Here is a 24,859-nt window from a genome sequence, read left to right on the forward strand (position 1 = left end):
GCAAGACTTTAGCCTCTCTGCTGAGTCGGTTAACAAGGGTGCTATTTCATGAAAACCAAGGCAGAGGTTTGATTATATTGGGCAATACATTTACTATGAACCAGAACATGAACCCCCAACTCATTTTATATTGAGCGCTGAATATGTAAGAATTCTCTTATATTTGAGGGTGGCTTATAAAGTCTATGTGTGGGCTATGTAATAAAAAGTCCAAATTAGTTCCATTGGTGGAACTAAATCTTAAGATTAACATGGGCATCTGTATCTATAAACATAACATTCTCAAGGCCAAAATCCTCTGAGGATATAAATTAACATAGCTCCACTAAAGTCCATTGTGTTTTACCACTTCACACCAACGATGGATGTAGCTCTCATTTCTCTTGTTTTGAGTGTAACAAAGAGCCTTCTAAATTAAGGGTGCGCTCTCATGGCATGCTGAGTGCCCAAAACCCTCCATTCATTTTGACTGAATCATAAAATTCCAAAAAAATATTGCTAACCGATCTTACAAAAATAAGCAGATTATCCTGGAGAAACTCCAAAATATTTACCAGAGAATAATATGCATGTGGGTGTGTCAACAAGTCTAATAAATTAATGTGTCAACCAGTCTAATAAGTTAACATGTCTTATCAGAAGTCTGGCTTTTTGCAAAACATTTGTACCTGTAATTGGATCACCATTCTTCACTAACATTGTGCTTTTATTTTCAGGCCTTTAAACCCAGGTATACAAATACAGATAGTGGAAGAGGTCGTGATCTGATGGCTTTCTAAAACCACTGTACTTTAGATGACCAGACATCTCTTATCTATATGTGTATATTTATTTAGGGCTTCAACTGTCACTGAGCAACCACCTCACTCTGATTTATTTCAATGGCAGTTGCACATGGTGACTAAGGACAAGCAGTGAGTGTACTGCCTTAAATATGAGGGAAGCTGTTGCATCCTATTGTTTGAAAGCACAAAGGCCAGCACAGCATAGGAAGGGTGGGTGGCTGTGTTGACCAATCTGCTGATAAGAGTTTACTCTTTTATTTTAAAAATTCCTTGTCAAATCTATTGTAAGGAACCTTCTTCCTCCACTCTCCCCGCCCCCCCCCTTTACATTTCTGCAGATTATCCCATCATAGATACATCTAAGGTGAAAAAACGGAGATAGCTATAATTGGAGGAGAATTCGTGGGAAAAGGCTTTCAAATTTTCCCTTACACTTATACAAAAAATATTTTCTTGAACTCTGGTGTTGCAGATGTTGCAGTCCCATAGTGAGAGTGGAGGGAAATGTGCCCAGGTTCTCTTCTTGACAGTTACTTATGTTGTAACCTCAAGCATGTCACTCAACCATTTTGAGCCTCAGACTAACATCTGTAAAATGGCTGAATCACACACCTCCCCCTATACAGCAATATGACTTGTGAAGCTTATTTAATATTTCTAAGGTACTTTGAAATTCTTGGCTGGACGGTGCTACATAAAATAAAATGCACATGGTCAAGCATTTTCCAATTTTCTATACTGTAGCAAAGTAGTGAGATGTATACACTTTGTATACAAGACTGCTATATCCTTCCACCTTATATTTCCAAATACGCTATTATGGATTCCTCCTTTTCCAATTTATTGTATATACAATATTGTATATTGTAGATGTTTGTCATTATCACTTATATTATTTTGAAAATTTTACATACACCTTTTATTTAATGATTTTTCTGAAATCTTTAAAAGTTTCATGTACTTGACTGTGTAATGTATTTAAATCAAAGAATGTAAGATGAAGTCTCATACAGCCATTCAGCATTTTGTGTCCTAACTTTAAAAAAAACCACCACATTTTTTGATCATTTTATACCAGATTAGCAAACTGTCCAAAAACAAAAATCTCAGCTATATCTGTGTAAAAGCAAATTAAAATGGAAAAGAATGTTTTCGGATGTTAAAACATAGTGCTTGTCTGGAAAAAAAATCTAAAGCTCCAAAGATTAAGATGCACCTACTACTAGCCCATCTACAAAGGGGAATGTGTTTCTTATGGGATCATTACACAGTAGTATGCTTTGTTTCCATAGAGATTTTGACATATGGCCGAAGTTAGACCTTAAATTAGAATATTCCTCTTTGAATTGAGAAATGATCTTTTTGTGTAAATGAATAGTGTATTCAATGTGAATAAAGCTTCTGCTATTGCATAGTTCATCTTCTCTACTGATGTCATTTCCTCTTTGTTGCTTCTGTAATGATTAATAATCACCGTATAGCCAAAAAGGTCATAAAATAAGAATGTATACTTCGTTTCAGAAGTGCCTGGAAATGCTGAAAACAATTCAATGTATTTCTACCAGCTGGGTGGACAGATTTGCTTCTTAGGAGATAATTGTAGGTTATCTGAAGGTGGGGATGGAGACTTCTAGTTAAATGGGGAGAGTTGCCCCAGATTAAGAGAGGAAGGCAGAAAACTGAAAAAAAAAAAGGAGAAGAATGGAAAATTCTTAATGAAACAACAAAGCTTACATTTCATAATCAACTAAGAATCACAAAGCCTTGTGTCAGTGTTAATATCATCACATAGTGACACAAAATAACACACCCTCAATCTTACTGGCATTAAGGACAAGCCTGATACAATTCTTGAGAAAGCATACTTCTCGGTTTAGACTGATTCTTAAGATTGACTATTTTGTTCTTTCCAGTTCCAGAATGCTGCCTAGGTAGCAAAATTTCAAACAGATAAATATAGAATGCAAAGACATCTTATAAAAAAAAAAAAGCAAAATTTCTGGAGTGTTGGGAAATCTGTCTTGTGATGAGAGTTTTGAGTGACAAGTCTGTAGCTGTCTGCATATCCTATGAGGAAAGACAACAGTGCATGTGTGTTTGAAAATGTATTCCCATTTCTAGAGATGTTTTTATATGCAATTCGTGGTTTTAATAAGTTTTGCTGTTTAAATGAATGAAATACAAAGGAAAGGGCTGGAGAATAATTTAAATACCTCAAAACATATAGGTCAAATCTTCACATATGTGCCAAATTTAAGCGCACACATATCCTGAGGTGTGTGTCCTAGTTGAAATTTTTGTGTACGTATAGCCTCATATACACATATAATCCAGTTGCCATGAAGCAAGGTATAATTATAAACTATTTGAGAGGTGTGTGGAGAATACTGTGTGAGCATGATATAAACTCTAAGATAAATGAATGAGAGAATAGCAATATCTGTAAAAATGTAATATTTTGAAAAAAGATATATTTGTTAATAAAATAGTTAACCACAATGGTATCAAATGAAAAATAGTTTAGTTATCTGTTCATCAAACTAAGTAAAATGCAGCTGGCATACTTGTTTCAGAAGAAAATCATTGATGCACTTTGAAGACAAATATATAGATGGCAGAGGCTGGTATTCATAGTAGATTATAAAAGTTGTTTATTTAAAAAGGAAAAAATAGCTCAAAGGATTGTCATTGAGATATAGAAATTGACCTCTATGAGTATGTCCATACTACAATTAAACATCTATGGCTGGCCTAGGTGACTGTGTGTTTTAGTAGTTTCCTCATGGATACATTTAAAGCTGCATCCTTAGTCACTGAGTCAATTTTCACACGATAGGAATCCAACCAGTGTACTTTATCAAAACTGACACACTTGGCAATCAACTCCAAGATGCCCAAGATTAAATGGTTTTGTGGACTAAAGCTCTCTCCTCCTTAGAGGCCATTTCTTTGGAAAGTGTGCAAAGTTTGTTGACAGGGAAATGTATTGAAAAATCTCGCCTGGCTGAGGCCTATGGAGTTCCTATTCTGTTGATAAATAAAAAAGACTTCTGTTTCCGGTGCTAAAATCATTTCAAAAGGAAAACTAATATTCAATACTCATTATTCAAGCTTTAATAGAATGACCATGGTAAGATAGCAAGTAAAAAATTATAAATGAAAAACTAACTTTATTTTTCAAATGGATCATAAGAAGATGACATTGTCTTTTGCTTCTTAATTTTACTATTTTCACCAAAAAGGCTACCATGCCACACTAAAATGAGTTTAGAGATTGTATTTACTGAAGTCACCTTCTAGTAATCACAGTTATTTTGACTCTGGAAATTCAGAAATTTGTATAGAATACTATGTTAAAATTTAATTCTAAGAGACAGACAAGACTTAAGGCCACAGTAAAATGAAGAAAACTAAGTTGCTGCCTTCAACTCTGGTTGGAGAATTCCACTATTTGATCTGAGGAAGTGGGTCTGGCCCACAAAAGCTCATCATCTAATAAACCATCTTGTTAGTCTTTAAAGTGCTACAGAGACTGTCCAGTTTGTCCAATATATACAGGCAGTCCCCGGGTTACGTACAAGATAGGGACTGTAGGTTTGTTCTTAAGTTGAATTTGTATGTAAGTCGGAACTGGTACATATTGTAGGGGAAACTCTAGCCAAACATTTCTCCAGAGCTCAGTTTTATTCTCCCACACCTCACTTCCCTCAGTCCTTTATTCTCAAGCTGAGGTGTCTGCTGAGAAAAGCTGCTCCACATATCCCTGGTCTGCTGGGGGAGGCGCTAGCTTCGCGTCTCCCTAGTCTGCTGGGGGGAAGCAGCTAGTGTGGGGTTGCCTCACCCCGTTTGTAAGTAGGGATCTGATGTAAGTCGGATCCATGTAACCCGGGGACTGCCTGTATAGGAGTGGGGCACTGAAAGAATACATTTCAGGTTAGGGGGTTGTCTTTAAGCAAGAATAGGTTTTTCTCCCAAGGCCTCTGAGTGTGAGGAATCATTTTCCAAGATGGGTTGTAGATTGTGTATAATGCGTTCAAGGGATCTGAGTTGTGGACTATAGGTAGCAACAAGAGGAGTTCTGTTATTTTCTCTTTTGGGTCTGTCTTGAAGTAGTTCATAGCAATGAAAAATTATGACATATGATTTCAAAATAATCATGCAGAATATTTTTGAATAAGCAACACATCACTAAGCTCTATTCTTGGGTTAGGATGTCTCTGAAAACAGGACTTTTATATGGACTTCTTCTGAACCTTCATATGTATTAAACCCCGCCACCAGCAAATTCTTTAACTTTGCAGAACATGGAAGTACTGCACTGTAAAATGCTCAGATAGGGTCTTCTAAATAAAGTTTAGAGGAAATTAATTATTTCTTTTAATAAAACTTGACTCTACAGTTGTTCCTTCTTCATTCCCAAATCCTCATAAATAATTCCCAAAACCAATTTTAGAGATTTTTAATAAGTGTTATGGTATTAGACTTTTTTCTTCTCAAAGGTTCAGTCTGTGGAATCATGGGTATACATGAAACTATCAGCGTTAATAAAGGAAGTAAGTAAGTTTCTAGCCCTCGTGGTTGCAGAAAAAAAGCTTGTAAATGTAATCATAAAAGGATCAAAACCCAGAAGGCAAACAGAAAGAATCCAAAATTTGTCTTTCTTTTAACTCATTAGCCTCAAGCCTATCCCATGACTTCTGAAGGACCTAACTCATGATTTGTAAAACATCTGAAGCCGGCAATGCTGTGTTCATTTAGCAAAAATGTATGAAAAACATTTTAGGACTTGGAATCTAAATCAGAGATGGATTAAGCACTAAGAAAAGGTAAAAGGTAGGGATCAAAATATTAACATTTTGATGACTCAAGTCAGGCCCTTGCATCCATACTTAGGGACCTGATTTTTAGCACCTGAATTTGAAAACCTGAGTCAGTATTTTCAAAGGAAATGCTGAATCACCAGGGTTTTTTGAGATGAGAAATCAGAGCAATGGATTGTCTCACAGTAGAACAGGGATGGGCAAACTTTTTGGCCTAAGGGCCACATCTGAGTAGGAAATTATACTGTAGGCTGTAAATGCTCATTGGTTCAACCTCCTCCCAGTGTCTGACTAGCAACTGGGACACAAGGGTCTGTCCAGGGTCCCCAACCTATTGGAGAGACCCAGAAAAATGGGTTTCCCTGCACTGCTACCAGCTCTGACCCCCTGCCTGGTGTACCGGGGCAGTAGGGAAACCCCCTGACTGCAGTTTTCCCAGCTAGAGCAACAGGCAGAGTGGAGTAAGCCCCTGACCACACTTCCCCTGGCTGTATCAGTGGGCTGAGAATGGCAAGTCCCCAACCATACTTTCCCTAGAGGGAACTTGGCCTTGGTCAACACTGTGGAGTTATTTCAAAATTATTCCCCTTATTTCGAAATAGCAACTGGCGCGTCCACACAACCAATACCGTTATTTCAAATTAATGGGCTGGTTATTTTGAAATAACTCCTGCTTTCCATGAGGAATAGTGCTAATTTCAAAATAGTTATTTAAAAATAGCAGTAGTGTGGACGCTCTGGGGCCACTATTTCAAAATAACTACTCTCCAGAATAATTCAAACTAATTACTCCCCAGTGCTTCCTGGGGCTCTAAGTCAACACGTCCACATTAACGGAATTTGCCTTGAGCTAATTTTGAGGCTTACCCATAATGTGGACATGTAATTTTGAAATTATAATTTTGGGAGTTATTTTAAAATAATTTCCCTGGGGACCTCATGAAAAGACCCAACGGGCCGGATGCTGCCTGCAGGCCATAGTTTGCCCACCCCTGCAGTAGAACATCAGCAGCAAGGCCTAATATACATAAACAATGGCTGAAGAATCTCAATGAGACCAGGTTCTCCTGCATGACCTACTATGGTAGGGTTACTATATTTGAACTTTCAAAAAAGAGGACACTTCTGACAGGGAGTGTATCTGTGTCAGTATCTACCCACTTGTGTTATATTAATGTCAGGGCCGGCCCGAGCCCTTTTGGCGCCCTGGGCCCACGTACATGGCACTGCCCCCGGGGCGCACGGCGCATGCTCTGCCCAACCTGGCCCGGCTAGCACTGCTGGCACACGCGTCGGGCCATGCAGGGCCCCGCAGCCGTGGAGGGAAGGGCGCTGCTGGCTGGCACCACTGGGCCAGTGCTGCGGGAGCTGGGCGCATGGCTCCTAATGGCAGCTGAAAGGGACACCGCGCGCTCCTTACAGCTGCCATCAGGCACTCGTCATCAGTTGGCACCCTGGGCAGCTGCCCGGCTTGCCCTTGCCTTTGTCTGGCCCTGATTAATGTATTATATATCGTATTAATACAACGTGAGTGGGTAGCTACTGATACAGATACACTACCTCTCAGAAGTGTCGTCTTTTTTGACAGTTCAAATATGGTAACCCTGTGGAAGATACCATAGGAAGAATAAAATTAAGATAGAGATGTGGATTATCTTGTGCAGTCAGAGAAAGGAGACTGATTAATTTTGGGGTTTAAGGACAGATAAAAAGAGCTCATGTTTTCACCAGGGCAGTTTTCAGACAGCGGGTATAAAGGACTCTTCATTTTCCTTTTCAGATAATAGTTTTTTCTCTGTATATCTATATATAACGTTTTTCCTGCTGCACAACAGAATGACGTCATCAGGCTCTCTAGCTATGAAAGGGGGCGGGAGGGCAGGGGTTTGAGGAGCGTAGTGAGCCGTGGGCACAGCCCCCTTCTGAGCAGTTAAAGAATTTATGCATTTTACATGTTTTATGAGTTAGCAATGTAGTGTCTGGTTTTCAAGAGGCCTGGATGGTGTGCGGTAGTTTCTTAATTTGTTTAGACATGTAGTATGACTGAATATGCAAGCATATTAGTCATATGAAATCTACATGGGTGTGCAGACCTTAAATTGTAGACAAATGTGTAGTATATGTACATCCAGATTAGGTATTCAACTGCACACGACTGTGGACTGCCACTTTGAAAAATGGCACTGTTAATCAATCCTGCCTTAACTCATGGTTGCATCCAATTCAGGACAGCACGAAAGCACACAGCCTGAGTCACACTGAAGTCCACAGAGTTTAAAGTTAAGTATGTACTTTAAGTGCTTTCCTCAGTTGGGGCTTATGTGCCACAAGGATGATACTATCCATCCATGTTTAGTAGAATCAGCTCAGGTTTATACGCAGTACATCTTGCCTTTAAGGCAGCAACAGGACTGCCTTTGACAGAGAGCCTTTAAAAGAGAACTGCCATGTCGGTTTACCTGGTACTAACTAAATACTGTATTAGACACACTAGAGATCTGAGGACTAGAGGGCTTCTGTATAATTATATTCCACATGGATAGGAGAGCATGAAACACAAGCATAAACCAGTCCTTAGAGAGTATAAGCTTGTTAAAGAAGTTTGCAAAGATTTGCAAGAGAGAAAAAAGCTTACTTAACTGAAAAGAAAAATCGGCTATGCTTATCTTTAACCTGAATGAGGCTCTGGCAGACCAAAAAGTATAAAGAAAATTGTTGTGTAACACCTAATGATTGCTTAGAATGGAAAACGGCTTCTCCTTTTATCTTGGCTTGTTAGAGAGGAATGGCTCAGAGTATGACCCAGCTTAAATAGCAAATTAGGTCCAAAGTCAACTAAATATTCTAAAAGCTTTGTGCACATATTGTACAGTATCAGCTACTCTTTTAACCATTCTGAAAACAGAATTTGCTTTATTTGATGGAAAGCTGTGGGCTTAACATTGTAGCACAAAAGTAATTAATTGTGTATTAAATCTTGTTTACATGCAAGTAAGTCAAGGGAATCATAGTAAGTGTCCAAATGGGACTAGCAAACTAGCAGAGCAAAAGCAATTCTGATAACATCAAATTCATATGCCACCTTCTTTCTCTCTTGGTTTTCATGCAATAGCAAATCTATTGCATTAAGAAGGAAATTGCCACAATTTCTTTGCTATATTCCCTATTTTATTATTTTTAAAATTCACATTTTGTGAAATTCCATACAGAAAAAAAATTTATTTTCTTAATTGTTGTTTGAAACACGCACTAAGGTCAGCAAACAAAAATGCCTATCTAATGGCTTAAGATGACCTAGCACAGCACTTCCTAACTGCTGGTCCTCAGACAAATGCCAGTCTGCGAACTGCTGGCTGCCAGGATGCAGCTGCTATGTGGGCAGGGCTGGAGTACACCACTCAGCGCCTCCCCTCCCACCACGGCTGTTCTCGGCAAGACCCTTCCTGTGGAGCAGTTCAGGGAGGGGTCACGTGGCTAGTGCCGCGCAGCGCCGGCCCAGTCATGCCGCAGCCAGGCAATGGAGGGGGAAAGCGAGGTTTACGTCAGTGGGCAGGGTGAAGAGGGGCCCAGAGTCTGTGTGGGCTGATGGGAGTGGCCCGGGACTGGTGGCACGACTCTCCCATGTAGTGCTGCTGCCGGGGGCCATAGCTGGGCAAACGCCAAGCCGTTAATCCCTGTGTAACCGCTCCCACACCCTGGGATCTGCCACTTTGCACCCAAATCCCTGCATGGGTCACTCCAAGCAGCCTCCTTCCCCTCTCCCAGCTCTCTGTACCTGTCCCTTGAGCTGCTGAATTGTGGGGTGTCTTATGGCTACCTGGTGTATGCAACGAGCTAGAGAAAATTAAGCTATTGGTTTTTCTTAGGGTGCACTACATTGTGTGTCCAGGAAACAATGCCACTCATCTTCAGGAAACTCAGCATGTTGCTCTTTGTAAGAACCCCACCTGAATACCAAAAACAACTCTCCTAAGCTCCAAACCTTAAAAGACAGGGGGCTGGTGGAGCTGATGCCAGCTATTTGTGGCGACTCTGGGGGCCGGGGCTTTTGGCAGATCAGTAATATTTTATCTGCATATTTGCATATTCATTATTTGCATAATGAACATGCAAAAAAAATGTTACTGGTCCACCAAAAGTTTGTGAATGGGTTTGCCGGTCCGCTTTCTAAAAAAGGTTGGGAACCACTGCCCTAGCAGATGGGAGTGAAATCACAGCCCATAAAAACAATAGTAACAGCAAACCAGTGGCCACACCAAAACAACTAATTTTCAGCCTTAAAACCAAAACTGCCCAGATACCACAGAAGTGTCAAACCCCACTGAGACTTTAAATTGAATGTTAAATAAATAAAACTTCCCATATACCTCAACCTTATCCTCATTATACCCACAGCTACTGAAACATAAGGACCTTTTAGCATACCCTGAATGCCAGCAAATGTGGGCTATTTCCTACAAAGTGAAATCTAAAGCCAGGGGCAGATGACGATTTTGCAGGGCCCAGGGCAGCACAATTTCGCGGGGCCCCCCTTTGACATGGCACATGTGCGGTGGCGCCAAGGTGCACGCGTGGGGCTTTTTGAAGTGCGGGGCCCAGGGCGGCTGCCCCACTCGCCCTGCCCTATATCCACCCCTGTCTAAAGCTGAGGGACCCTCCTGGAGAATGTTTTCCCAGCAGCTCCTTGGCATCTCAAAATTCTGTTCTAACTCAGTAAAAGTATATTGGTTGGAGGAGGTGGGAAAGATACCATGGTGAGCATCTTTTTTAATCAGCTCAAGTTTCTGCACACACATGTGCATGAACACATGCAACATCAGAGTCTGTAGGGAAGGGGCTTATTAGCCTCAATCTCACTCAGGAGAGTTGGTACATAAAATGTTTCTCCTGGCAGCTTCTTCCGCTATTCAAAGGGATAATCCAAAAACAAAGAACTACATTTAGTTCTGGTGTCACTCCCATAGACTTTATTGACACATGCACTTTTTCTACCAAAGGGGGGTGAATCTGCACTAGAGTCTGTACTGTTAAAAACATTTTATTTGGGAAAAATATGCCAATTTTTCCATTTTGATTTGCATGTATTTACCTTAAGTGACTTTTGAGTCTTGTCATCTTGAATTTCTGGATAATTTTAATATCATCTCTTACAGACAGAAAGTAACTTCTGGTACATCTACAATTTACTGTTATTACCTTAATCCAAATGGCCAGTAGCTGAAATCAGTATTACATCAAGGGTCAGATCCCCAGCTGGTGGAACCCAGCCTAGCTCCTCTGGAAAGGAACTAAACCACCTGAAAATGTGCCCCTTTATGTTCTATGTCTTGCTGAGTTACAATTTTCCCAGAAGTGCTTACTTGAATAAATTCCATTGTGCACATCTCTATAGGTGTATTACATGGCCAAAGAAACGCACTCATTGAAGGGACTAAAACAACATAAACCTCCACAGAAGAGAAAAGGCCACACCCCCAAGCCCACCACCCATTTACCCCTGAACTTTAGTAATCAAGTTGAAAGCCACTGTACTACTGTAATTAAGGATATCATCTCAAAACATTTTCCCAGCAGTTCCCACAAACTACGGAGAATGTATGGTGGAACTAGGGAAACAATTTATTCTAGGGATCAGGTTCTCAGTGCGGAAACACTGAAGTCAATCAAGCTTCACTGTTTTATACCTGCAGATTTTGCTCTTGTGGATTTAGCATTCTTTCCTGTTCATGGAAGATGTCCGTAGTCACATTGTTGTTTTCACTCCATCAAGTTTTCTTTTTTTAAATTCCACTTATTATTTAACATTTATGTTGCAGAGGCCAAACAGGTCTAGGCTCCATTGTGTGAGGTACCGTACAAACATAAAATTAAAGCCCTGGCCCCAAAGTGCAAACTTTGTGGATTGATCGTGAATAGGTGTGTAATTTGAGAACTCACCATGAGTGTCTGAGCTACACTGCATAGGGTTTAAGCTATAGAGACTGTAACTAGTGTCATGGGACTATTTCTGCTTTGTTTGGAGGAGTGTAACAATCTCAGCATGACAGCATGAGAAAGTTTCTGGAGCACTGAATCTCAGGGCAGTGGAGCATAGTAGGGAGATGAATCAGATAAACAGAAATGGGGAGTTAAATTCCAGCAAAAATTTCACAGATGACAAAATTCCTAATGTTAGCAGTCTGGCCTAAGAAACTCCAGCTACAAAATAGGCTAATACTGATGACTTCTGGGTTTTTATTCAAAAATTGTGCATATTTCTTTTTGAAGGCCCAGTGCTTTTATACAGGATACATTGGTGTAGGGATGTCACTGAGGTGATCCTTCCTCTTGATAGTGCAGTATATTCCCTTCCTGAACCTTGTTCCATGAAAAAAGGAATCCTTCTCTTTCTTTTGTTCTTGTTCTTAAACAACAACAAAAACTTCATCAAAATGTGTTCTATGTATTGCCAGCTAACAATTCCTTATCACTATTACTCATTTATATTATTTACATTTTGGTTTCCATGGTAACAGTGCAGCAAGTTAAAAAGAAGCTAGCATGAAATAAATCAATGACACTGGAACATGAAAAAGTACTCTCAGTGGTTTGTGTGGAGGGGGTAAAGGTAGTAATCAAACTTGTTATTGCATTAACACTGGACAGTTTTTAATCACTGGCTAGCTAGTAACTGACAATAAAATTGGCTGGCCTGGCACAATGTACACATACAGGAAAGATGACCTGAACAAGATGACTATTATTATTCATTACTCTTGTAACATATTCATTGTTAAGCGCTGATGCTGTGTACAAACTACAGAAAACTTGATCCCTGCCACAATATTCTGCAGTCTTCAGTCCTACAGTCCTTACTCACCTAAATAGCCCACTGAAATTACATGTAAGGATCACAAGATCAAGCCCTAAAGAAACAGTTAATGCAGGAGATCCAAAAGATTATGTCTTAATGGTGATCACCAAAGGATTTTCCAAGACTGGCATTTTGCTCTTTTTTCCAGTTTCTAGTGCATAAAGAAGACATTGTAGGATGCCCCCATTCTCTCCCACTGTGACAGCACGTTGGGGGTCCCCCGTCTCCTGCACCCCGAAATGGCACAAACAGACTGCACCAGCCGGTGGAATAGAGGAAGTTTATTGCCTCTCCAGGGTACAGCACAGCACAGATGTAATCTGGTCACAGAGCTGGGCTAGGATGCCTCAGGCCCCCTTGAGATGGGGGAGACTGGGCCCCTAAACTCCAGCCCCTTTCCCTAGGCTGTCTCCTCCATGCTCCCAGCCCGCAACTAAACTCACCCTCTTCCAGCCCTGCCCCCCAGCAAGGGAAGCCTCCACCTTCCTTTGTTCCTCTCCATGGGGGGTGTCTGGTTCAACAAGTTTGGCATCACCTTTGCATAGTGAGGTTTTCCTTGCTGGGTCTTGCTCCAGACAGCAGAGGTCACCACAGCCGAGCAAGCACCCCCACTACGTCCACACCCACATTCCAGGAATGTCAAGCTTGGGCTTTCCTTGGTTTACTGGAGGTTTCAAAGCATGGTTACTGGAGCTCTTGGTAGCTTCATTGAAAGGATGGTGCAGTTCAAATATTAACAAAGTAGTTTGCTCTCCAAGCTGTTTGGTCATTGAAGTTAAATGGATGCTAATAAAAAATACAACAAACTAGGCCTGTCAAGCGATTAAAAATGTTCATTGTGATTAATCACGTGATTAAAAAATTTAATCGTGATTAATCGCACAATTACATGCATCTCCGCTTTGAAACGCCACCGCGGGAATTCAACGGGGCAGCGCTGCATGGAGCCTGGGATCAGCTAGAGTCCCCAGCTGACCATGGGCTTCATGCAGCACTGCTCCTTTGAAGCGCTGGGGCAGCGTTTCCAAGGGGCAGTGCAAGGACTCTCCAGCTGACTCCGGGCTCCATGCAGCACTGCCCCTTTGAAGCGCCGTGGTGGTGCATCAAAGGGGAAGTGCAACACTTCCAAGGGGCAGCTCTGCATTGTGCTGCCCCTTGGAAACGCCACCCCAGTGCCTCAAAGGGGCAGCATGTTAGGAGCCCAGGATCAGCTGGAGTGCCCAGCTGACCCCAGACTCCACGGCTGCCCCTTTAAAATGCCACCTTTAGGGAAATGCCACGCAGAGCCTGGGATCAGCTGGGGAGTCCCCAGCTGATCCCAGGCTCCGTGTTGTGCTGCCCCTTTGAAGCACCACAGCGGCACTTCAAAGGGGCAGCACAGCATTAACATGTGCGATTAACGTGTTAATCCTGGACTGCATTAATCCCAGGCATTAACACATGTCAATCGACAGCCCTACAACAAACCTAAAGTGTTTTCAACAATCTAAAAATCCCACAATTCCTTACTGGCCAGTTTTGTCACTTCCCTCTTGTGATGTTATCATTCTACTAGTGTTCCTGCCATCTAATCACTTGTCCACAGTTGGCTTTACTATGAAAATATGCCTTACTGCAAGTACATCGTTGGTTTCGAAACTGGGAACACTACCTCTCTTGCAGCCAGCAGCTACTGACTTTCTTATCGTCATAGCTTGTAGACTTCCTGTGAGCACCAGCACCTTGTCCACACCAGTTCTCACACCACTGCTGCTATTATTATTTATTATTTGTACTGCAGTAGCACCAAACAGCCTCTGTCATGGACTAGGACCCAACTGTGTTAGGCACTGTACAAACACAAAATAAAAAAGATAATTACTGCCCACAAAAGCTTATAAAATGCAGGTTTGTCTTCACTACCAGAGTAAGTTAGCAGCATAACTTAAGTTATATGAGTAATTTAGATACTCACTCGCATGTAAGCTGTGATTGCTAAGGACAGAATGGCCACTAAGGCACCTGTGCTTTTTCCTCCTCTTCTAAAAGAATTTCCTCTTCCCCATACACACACGCCTTTTTGTGAAAGAGCTCTTTCGCAAAAAGGCTTCTTCCTCACAGAATGAGGATTACCAATGCTGGAAAAACTCCTTTGTTCTTTCAGGTTTTTTTCAGAAGAACGCAATTGCAATGTGAACGTTCCTCGGTTTTGTCAGAAAAACGGCCATTTTTCTGACAAAACTCTTTAGCATAGACATACCCTCAGAGCGATGGAGTACTGGAAAGTGTTCCGCCCTCCATTTAGCAGGTCTCCAACAGACCCACTAAATGGATACCCACTACATCAATTACAGCAGTGTAGATAGTGAAGACAAGCCCTAATCATGAGGCAAGAAACAACAGGTGGAGACAAGCAGATGGGGGAGTACAGGAAACAATGGGAAAATACTAGTCAGTATGATAGGCAGCTGGTGTGCTGCGACCACAGCCTAACCATTGTCAAGTTTGTCTAGCATTCCAACTATAGGGGAATTGTACCAATGATAACATAGGGCTTTGGTGAGCAGCCTGAGGGCCACATATAGCCCATTGGGGTTCTATGTGTGTCCCATGAAACATTTTGTTGCTTATGCATAGGGTTACCAGATTCTGCTGGTTTTAATCCACATAGTTTTTTTCCCTATTGGTATCACAAAAGTAATACGTATGTGAAGCAAGGACATGTGAAGAAAGGTGCAGGCGGATAGCACACAACGTTGTGAAAGCTGTGCGCTCCCTCTACATCCAAAGTGCTGTTACGGTTCAGTCGTCTCAGGCCACAAATTCTAGGTATGCAAGTGAGTTAGAAAAACTACCCTATCCCAGAAGATCCTTTTGACTATGACAATCTTGCGGCCCACTGAGATGAAGGAGGCCACTCATGCAGCCACTCACTAACCTAGGTTTCCCTCACTGACATAGAGGAAATTTTTTCAGAAAAAAAAAATCGTTAGACCAGATAAAACCATTCCTAGCAGAGTCTTCAATGGCAACCAAAATTTGGATTTCTAATCTGAAAGAAGAACTCTTATCTGGAGAAAGAGGGTATAAAAAGAAAGGCAAAACTTTCATTCTTCTTTATATATATATATAATAAAAAAAGCAGAAATGCCCATTTTGTTTTTCCTTTGCACAAATGAGTGTTTTGCTTGCTCTTTTATTATAAATTAGCCTATTGGGTAGCCCAGTGGACTTCATGAACAACATGTTAATACTCTTTTAAAAAGTATTACACAAAAATTTAGAAGTCAATATATCAAAACTAATGTTCAGTTTAACTTCCTTATTCTATCATTCCTAACTCAGAAGCAAAATGAATGCAAGAGTGATTGAAAAAAAAAAAATCAAGCCTTCTGGTTTTATGTTTGGCATTAAACAGGTCATAAAAGTTATTGACTTTGGCTCTTTAGGCCTTTAATAAATTAAAAATAATTACAACCATGCCCTGACTGAAAGGCAATCTCAAAAGTCTAGATGTGAGTTTTGGGCCTTGAAAAAAGTGACTGCTTTCCCCATAAAACATGTATATCTTGAAGCACAGTATGTTACTGTATTTTTTCTCCTCTCACACATTTGCCTTCTGTACAAAAAAGCAAAACATTTGCAACTGCAAGGAGAGAGAGAAACGGGGGAAAAGCCATGTTTGATTTTCAGTAAAATAGGAGACATATGTCAGCCGGCACTGTGGTCTCAGATTTGTATGTGCACAGTGTAGGGAGAGGACAAATCACCTAGAGTGTTTATAGCACTGAGTTTTTATAGTTCTGCTTCTTCCAATTCTTTTTCCCCTCACAAATGCAGAGTTCCGAGCTCTACTGTACAGTGTGCTTAGAAGCATAGGGCACTTACCAATTAGGCATTGGGGGACACATTCTGAAGGTGACTTTTAATCCTTTGTTTTGGATGCCCAATGTGCACTATTATAACTTGACTTTCAAAGATATTGTGCACTTAACTGTTTACTGCTGTCTCTTGCAATGAACTAAAATTGTGATCATGGTAAATTTCACTGTGGCTCAGGGGGTACTCCACAGCCGTAGTAAAAATGGACAAGAGTCTGATCACTTTTCACTCTGCTGCAGCATGCGGTTTAGATTCTGCAAAAGTTGATGACTTTAGGCCCTTCATTCACTCAGGAAAAAAATCCCATTTAGTACTAGCAAGTAAGTATTATACAACATTTCAAACCCACATGCCTAAACTTAGGCTCCAAAAATCCATATTTATGCACCCAACTGAGAGTGAGCTGAATTTCAAAGTGATAAATACCGAAGTTTTCATTGACGTCAGAGGAAATGTGGGTACTCAGCACCTCTAATTTGAAAATCAGATCAAATTACCATATATACTTGATCATAAGCCCATCAGATCATAAGCTGAACCCTCCCCCAAGTTAAAAAAATTGCAATGACCTGTTTATAAGCCGATTCTATATTGGTGGTTGGGAAACTTCCAATCCCAGCTCATCATCACGTAAGCCACTGGCACAGTGGGACATTTTGTTTACCTAGAGTGTCTGCAGGCCTGGTGCCTCTCAGCACCCAATGGCTGCTGTTTGCCATTCCCAGCCAATGGGAGCTGCGAGAAGCAGGGACATGCTGGCTGCCATTTCCCACCATTCCCTTTGACCCAGAACAGCAAACAGCAGCCACTGGGAGTTGAGGGACTCTGTGCCTGCAGTCACTCCATGTACATAAAGTGTTCTCGCGTGCCAGTTTGCCCTACTGAGCTGGGAATTGAAGTTTGCCAACTCCCCACTCCGCCCATTAAAAACATTGGTAAAATGCAATGACCCATTCATAAGTCAACTCCTGCTCTTTACTGTAGAATGTTTTACCCCCAAAAAATTAGGCTTATGATCAAGTATATACAATGAATTTATGGGAAAATTTTCAAACATGTCTTAGCCTCATTTTCAAAGGCACTTAATACATCAGCCTAAATTCTAGGGGAAATCTTGACTTACAGGCTTTTAAAAATTGTATCTCGTGCAACTAAATATACAAATCAGGAGTTTTCTTGTAGGCATTCAGTTTTGAAATTTTTGGTCTTTTAAAAAAAACAATAACAAAACCTCTTATCTAGCAAATCTCTTTGGACATGTCAGATACACAGAGCAATGCTGCTCTCTGCTCCAGTTTGGGGATTTGTGATCTCAGCTTGTGCAAGAGAACTTGGGACTTTTGGCAGGTAAGTGGAAAAGAAATTGACTTTCAAAATCCAAATATATTTGTGACTTTCAGTCTGAAGTTGCCAATTTAGTTAGTAATTCAGGATTTTAAGGCTGTTTTCTATTAAATTTAATTTACGTTAATTACAAAAGAATCACAATTTACCTTGGATAAATGGATGCTTTTGGTTTTTGTCCTTCTGAGCATTATTACCCAGACTATAAAATGAAGAAAACTAGAAAATGAAGCAAACCCTATGATAAGAATACTCCACGCAATCCTTTATTTGCAACTGTATAAAAATAATTACATTAAATATCAGTGTTACCACATCAAAAGCATTCATTTATTAACACAGAAATGCACTGAAACCTTTGTTTTTTACTAAGCACAGATGTAAACAAATGTATTCTTATCAACATTTTAGTGCAATAAGTTTAAGTACTCCAACAACTGATAACAGTGTTTAAGAGCATAAGAACACCATCTCATCCACGCATTGAGACTCTGAAGCTTTACCTGCCTACCTGGCCCTGCGGGTGGAACTGGAAGCATTTCAGAGAACGCTACCATAGAGGTCCTGGATTTGAATCTCTTTCCAAGCAACCTAAATTTGGCTTCCAGAACCGCTCTCCTACCCTTCCCTATGTCATTGGTACTTGCATGCACCACAACCACCGGCTGCTCTCCAGCACTACACATAAGTCTATCTAGATGTCTCGAGAGAGTCACAACCTTCGCACCAGGCAGGCAAGTCACCATATGGTTCTCCTAGTCATCACAAACCCATCTATGTAAGTTTCTAATGATCAAATTCCCCATTACTAACACCTGCCTTTTCCTAATGGAGTTCCCTTCTCTGGAGATATATCCTCAGTGCGAGAGGATAACATCCTCTGGAAGGAGGGAGCATTTCCCTCTGCTCCAGTTGAATGTTCTCCTTCCCTGAGCCTTTCATCCTCCTTAACAGCACAGGGGCTGTCTGACCGGAGGTGGGACAGTTCTACAGTGTGACGGAAAGCCTCATCTATGTACCTCTTGGCCTCCCTTAGCTCCTCCAATTCAGCCACGTGGCCTCCAAAGCCCATACGCGGTCTCTGAAGGCCAGGAGCTCCTTGCACCGAATGCACACATATGCCACCTGTCCACAGGGAAGGTAATCATACATGCTACACTGAGTGCAATAAACACGATAGTCCCCACTCTGCTGCTGGGCTTCTGCCTGCATTCTTTCCTACAGCTACTTAGATTATTGATAGGGTTTTTATTTAAATCAGGAAGTTTTGTTTTTAGTTTAGTTTAGAAGTTTTAAAGAATAGCAAGTGTATATTACCCCCTTCCAACTCCTCTTCTGAACTCCCTCTCAAAACGCCCTGTTAGCTGCCCCTGTTCGCAAAGCCCGTTTTGCTAAGGAATCATAAGGCTAGAAGAGACCTCAGGAGGTCATAGAGTCCAACCCCCAGCTAAAAGTAGGGCCAATCCCAACTAAATCATCCCAGCCAAGGCTTTGTCAAGCTGGGACTTAAAAACCTCTAAGGATAAAGATTCAACCACCTCCCTAGGTAACCCATTCTAGTGTTTCACCACCTCCTAAGTGAAATGTTTTTTTCTAATCCAACCTAGACCTCCCCCAATGCAAATTGAGACCATTGTTCCTTATTTTGTCATCTGTCACCACAGCCTCTCCCCATCCTCTTTGTAACACCCCTTCACGTAGTTGAAGGCTGTTATCAAATCCTCCCATACTCTTCTCTTCTGTAGACTAAGTAAGCCCAAATCCCTCAGCCTCTTTCTATAAATCATGTGCTTCAGCCCCCTAATCGATTTTGTAGCTCTCCACTGGATTTTCTTCGATGCATCCACATTCTTTCTGTAATGGGGGACCCAGAATTGGATGCAATACTCCAGATGTGGCCTCACCAGTGCTGAATAAAGGAGAATAATCACTTCCTTAGATATGATGACAGTGCTCCTGCTAGTGCACCCCAATAAGCCGTTAGCCTTTTTAGCTACATGGGCACACTGTTGACTCATATCCAGTTTTTCTTCCACTGTAATCCCCAGCTGCTTTTCTACCAAACTGCTACTTAGCCAGTTGGTCCCCAGCATGTAGCAGTGCTGGGGAGTCTTCTGTCCCAAGTGCAGGACTCTGCATTTGTCCTTGTTGAACCTCATCAGATTTCTTTTAACCCAGTCCTCCACTCTGGACCCTATCCGTACCCTCTAGCATATCTACCTTGGAGTCATCTGCGAACTTGGTGAGGGTGAAATCCATCCCCTCATCCAGGTCATTAATAAAGATGTTGAACACAACCAACCTTTGGGGCATTCACTTGTTACCAACCAGACATCAAGCTATTGATCACTATCCACTGAGCTCAACAATTTAGCCAGCTTTCTATCCACCTTACAGTCCATGTATACAATGCATACTTCTTTAACTTGCTGACAAGAATACTGTGGGAGACCATATCAAAAGCTTTGCTAAAGTCAAGGTATATCACATTCACCACCTTCCACATATCCACAGAAGGCAATCAGGTTAGTCAGGCATGATTTGCCCTTGGTGAATCCATATTGACTATTCCTGATCACTTTCCTCTCTTCCAAGTGCTTCAACATGGATTCCTTGAGCATCACCTCCATTATTTTTCTAGGGGACTGAGGTGAGTCTGACTGGTTTGTAGTTGCCTGGATTGTCCTTCTTCCCTTTTTTAAAGATGGGTGCTACATTTGCTTTTTCCCAATCATTTGGGACCTCCTGCGATCATCCCTGAGTTTTCAAAGATAATGACCAATGGCTCTGCAATCACATCTGCCAACTCCCTCAAATGCATTAGATCCTGCCCCATGGATTTGTGTATATCCAGCGTTTCTAAATAGTTCATAACTTGCTCCTTCTGCACGGAGGGCTGCCCATCTCCTTCTCATACTGTGTTGCCTAGTACACTAGTAGATGCTTCAAAGCGGCAGCGCCACGTGGAGCCTGGGGCCAGATCCTGGACTCCATGCAATGCTGCCACTTTGAAATGCTGCATGGAGCCTGACATTGGGCTCCCCATAGTGTTTCAAAGGGGCAGCACTGCATGGAGCCTGGGGTAAGCTGGGGACTCAGAGTCCCCAACTGACCCCTGCTCCGTGCAGCGCTGCCGCTTTGAAACGCCACAGAAAGAGCATGGAACCAGCGGGGGACTACTTGAGTCTCCTGCTGGCCCTGTGCTGCCCAGAGTGCTTTCACCTTTGAAGTGTAGCAACAGCCCTGGGGCTGTTGCTGCACTTTAAAGGCAGAAGTGCCCTTATTGACTAATCAAATCATTGATGGAAATTACATCGATGATTCGATTAGCCAAATAATCAAAATCTTACATCCCTAATGGCAGCCACTTCCAGGAGCAGCGCTGAGCCAGGATGGGCAAGCAGGGAGCCTACCTTCACCCTGCTGTGCTGCTGACCGGGACTCATCCCCCTCCCCCCCCTCCCCCCCCCCGTGGATCAATAATCCCAATAGAAAAAAGATTCCCCACCCTTGCTATAAACATTTCCTGCCCCAGCCAATCTCTCCAGACAGCCCCAAAGGGCTCATCTTCTTCTTGATTTTGTACCTACCTGAAAAAGATTTTCTGCTAATTCTGCTAAAGGGTTAAGAATTCCTTGCCAGCAAAGGAGAGATGACTCAGAGGCCTAGGTACAGTTTGTGCTGCCTTTTCATCTTTTCTTGGGTCTGAATAACTCCATATTTCTAGTCACTTTAATCAAGCTGACTCAAACCTGGTTCTCTCTATCTTCTTGCATTATTAATTATTATTATTTAAAACAAGGAACTGTTCCCAAATTCAGCAGCACAGTCCAGACACTGTGCCCCTTAATAAAGAAAGTGGTCCCTAGTTTAATCCTGGAAACCAATTTACAGTGGAGGATGAAATTACCTTTACTGCAGTGTAGCAAGTTACATGCGGCACTCTCTAGGATCTAAAGAAAGCTTGATTGTGTGATACAAACTGCAGGCTTAGCATCACCAGATAACAACATGCAGGGCTCTCCTACTTCCTCACCGGTCAGGAACAGACACTCAATTAATTGTCTCTGGCAAAGTATGGACCAAACACCACATCTCAGTAGTACATGAATTATTATGTTATTGTTTGGCCAAGCGTTTAATTGATTATTAGATTATTTTTAATGAGCAGGAAGCAAGGGGCAGTTTGGTATTGAATTTTATTTTGAAAGACTTTTTGCTAACATAGTGGTAGTTTTAATTGGAAAAAGGCACTCAAGTGCCCAGGCACTCAGCATAGCAGTAGTTATACCTCTTACTAAATTCAACTAAACTAAACAACAAATAGTCTGGTACCACTTTAAAGACGAACAAAACAGATAGATGGTATCATGAGCTTTCGTGGGCTGTGCCCACAGAAGCTCATGATACCATCTACCTGTTTTGTTAGTCTTTACAGTGCTACCAGACTATTTGTTGTTTTTTAAGTTTATCCTGTACAGACTAACTCGGCTTCCCCCTGAAGCTTCTAAACTAATATGACGGTTTGGTGTTTGAAGGGTCACATTTTCAAAGATGTGGTGCAGGTGGAGTCCTTTCCATAGAGGCAGCAAAGCTAATAAGGTCTCAGAAATAAGGACAACAATGTGTTCTGTGCTCTAGACAAGCCCATGGGAGGCAGAGCCATGTGCTATGGGGCCCAACTTCCAAAAGTTGATGATGACAGCTTACTAATCAGAGTCATGGTCCAGTATGCCCCACTGACAATGGGAAAGCAATGTGTTGTGAGGGAGGGGAAAACTTCCTCCAGAACTAGCCAGCGTAAGGAAGAAGAATCAATTGCAACCCCAGCAAAGTTCATGCTGCCAGAACCTCTCTCCCAAAGTTAAGGGACAAATGGGAGGAGACCAACATAATTATTCAGGAAGGCTGGGACCTTTCTAATGCCCATGGACACTAAAACCCCTTGCAAAATCTTTTGAAGTTCAGTTACAGTATTTGAAAAGCAAGTTTTTGGGATCCAATTCACACCCAACTCTAATGCACTCGAAGGGTCACAGCAGGGACGAGCGAGCCTTCTGAATGTATATGCTTGTTTACTGAGTGTGATGCTCCACAGACTATACATTTGACACAGTAGATCTCCCCCCCCCCCCCCGATCTTCTTCCAATAACCTAAGCCACACTTATTTCCATTTTATGAAAAAATCCAAACAGCCTACGTTGTAATTCAAAGGATTTCACAATTTTGAAAATGTAGAACACAGGAAACAGACACACGAGAAACCCTAAAGCACTGTCACATTGTGAGGGGTTGGTTCTTTACGAAAGAAAAAAGGAAGTATGAGGCCATGGAACACTGATTGTCCCCGCAGCACTTACACCCCCTGCATTGACAGAGACAGAGGGAGTGGGATGGCCAAAGTGACAAGGCAGGTGTCTTGTCCTCATAGAGGGCAATTCATTGAGAGCTGTTTTGATGGGGCCAGGAAGGATATTTTTAACAGGACCAGGGAGGGAGAATGGAGTGACAATAGATATGACCGGGTAACCAGTTAACTTTACTGAGTGATGCTTACTGGATACTGGTTAACCCGTACCTGGGAGCAGGAGCTGGCCACTCGGCACACTGGGGGAGGAGGTAGTAGTGACAGCATCAAGCACGGGGGGGGGGGGGGGGGGGAGAGGTGGCAGCAGTAGCCCCAAGCAGGGGGGGTGGAGAAACCGGGAACAGGAGCCCACTTAATTGGTTAACCAATTAAACCTAAGGTTTAACCATTTAACCAATTAACTGGGATTTTACATTCCTAGTAGTGATCACTCCTCCCTCTTACTGTGGTCTATACTTCAGGTTCCTCTTTTCCTCCCTGCCTCTGACCTTTTCTCCTTTTCCTGTCTTGTGCTTCAATCTTCCTCCTCCTTTCATCCTCCCACCCTTACACTCGGCTTCTATCTCCCCCTTAGGCTCTCTGCCCCACTTATTCATTCCTCATTGTCCATCATTTCCACTCTTCATTCCCATCTGTTCTCATGCTCCCTCTCTGCCCAAGTGCAGTCGACCACCCACAGGGGTGGAGGAGAGCTGATCAGAAGGATGGATAAAGGTCCAGGTTGGTTTGTGATGCTCCAGCTGAGGAGTCTGCCGACTTTCTGCTCACAGGACTGCCAAGAATTTCTGACTAACCACCAGGACGGTCCTTCAATTTATTCTACCACATAATCAGCCACCTTTACCCCCAATGCCTGATAGCTGCTGCTGTTGAGCTCACCAGTACATACTGAGGAGGATGTGGTCAGATTGAAGAATCAGGAAGAGGTGGGTTTCCTGGCATGCTCCCTTTGAAGCCTGTTGTGACTTACAATGCATTTTAGTTGTCCATCCCTAGACACTGATAAGGCTTCCATAATTTAGCATGGTACATTACATTAACACAACTTGGAGCTGTCCTAACCTCCCCACCCCCAATTCAATGGGAATGCCTGTGTGCAGGGGAGGTCAGACTCAGATGCAACAAGGGAAGAGCCACAGGAATGGGCAGGGACAAGAATTGCACCAGTGGGGTCTGATCAGCAGCAGGGTGCCACTGACATGACAGCTATACCCCTTCCTTTGTTCTTTTCTACATGGCTTGGCTCTCAGTTTATAACCTTTCTGCAAAACAAAGTCTCAGCCTCTGAGAATAGCACACAATACCATTTTGTGTGTACACCCAAAGTGGTGTGAAGGTTACAGCTCTACTTCCAGTGGCAGCTCGTCAATACAGGCAACCTAGGTGGTCGCCTAGGGCACCAAGAAAAACGACCGTTGAAGGCTTTGGAGGTGGGGATGCCAACAGCACGTTTCGCCTAGGGCGCCAGATGCCGGCAGCTCATCTAGGGCCACTCCTGTCTACTTCAACACTTGCAATAGATGGTAAGTCAGTTTTAACAGCCTGTACATTATTATCGATACGTGTCCAGGCTCTACACTCACAGAAATGATTCACGGCTCCTCAGTTGATTCTTCAGCCTTTTTCTTTAACAGGAATTAACACAGCATAATGCGAACGAAACATTGCAACAGGCATTATAATATTTTTTTTTATTGAAAATTTAGTTATCTGCAACCTACCAAAGCTTTAGGGGTTTTTAATTCTTTATTGAAAGATACGAACACTGGCATTTGTTATAGAAGAATTAAACAGTACTACCACCATTTTCATCTTATTTGTATCTTA

General features: G+C 42.1%; 1 protein-coding gene across 3 annotated transcripts in view; it reads right to left on the reverse strand.

Moving 5' to 3' along the window:
- LOC102445641 (high affinity cAMP-specific and IBMX-insensitive 3',5'-cyclic phosphodiesterase 8A) overlaps nucleotides 1-24,859 on the reverse strand; it is a 267,727-nt gene that overhangs the window by 92,314 nt on the left and 150,554 nt on the right. The gene's annotated exons all lie outside the window — the stretch shown is intronic.

This window comes from Pelodiscus sinensis, chromosome 14, assembly GCF_049634645.1.
Source record: "Pelodiscus sinensis isolate JC-2024 chromosome 14, ASM4963464v1, whole genome shotgun sequence".
NCBI classification, from domain to species: Eukaryota; Metazoa; Chordata; order Testudines; family Trionychidae; genus Pelodiscus; species Pelodiscus sinensis.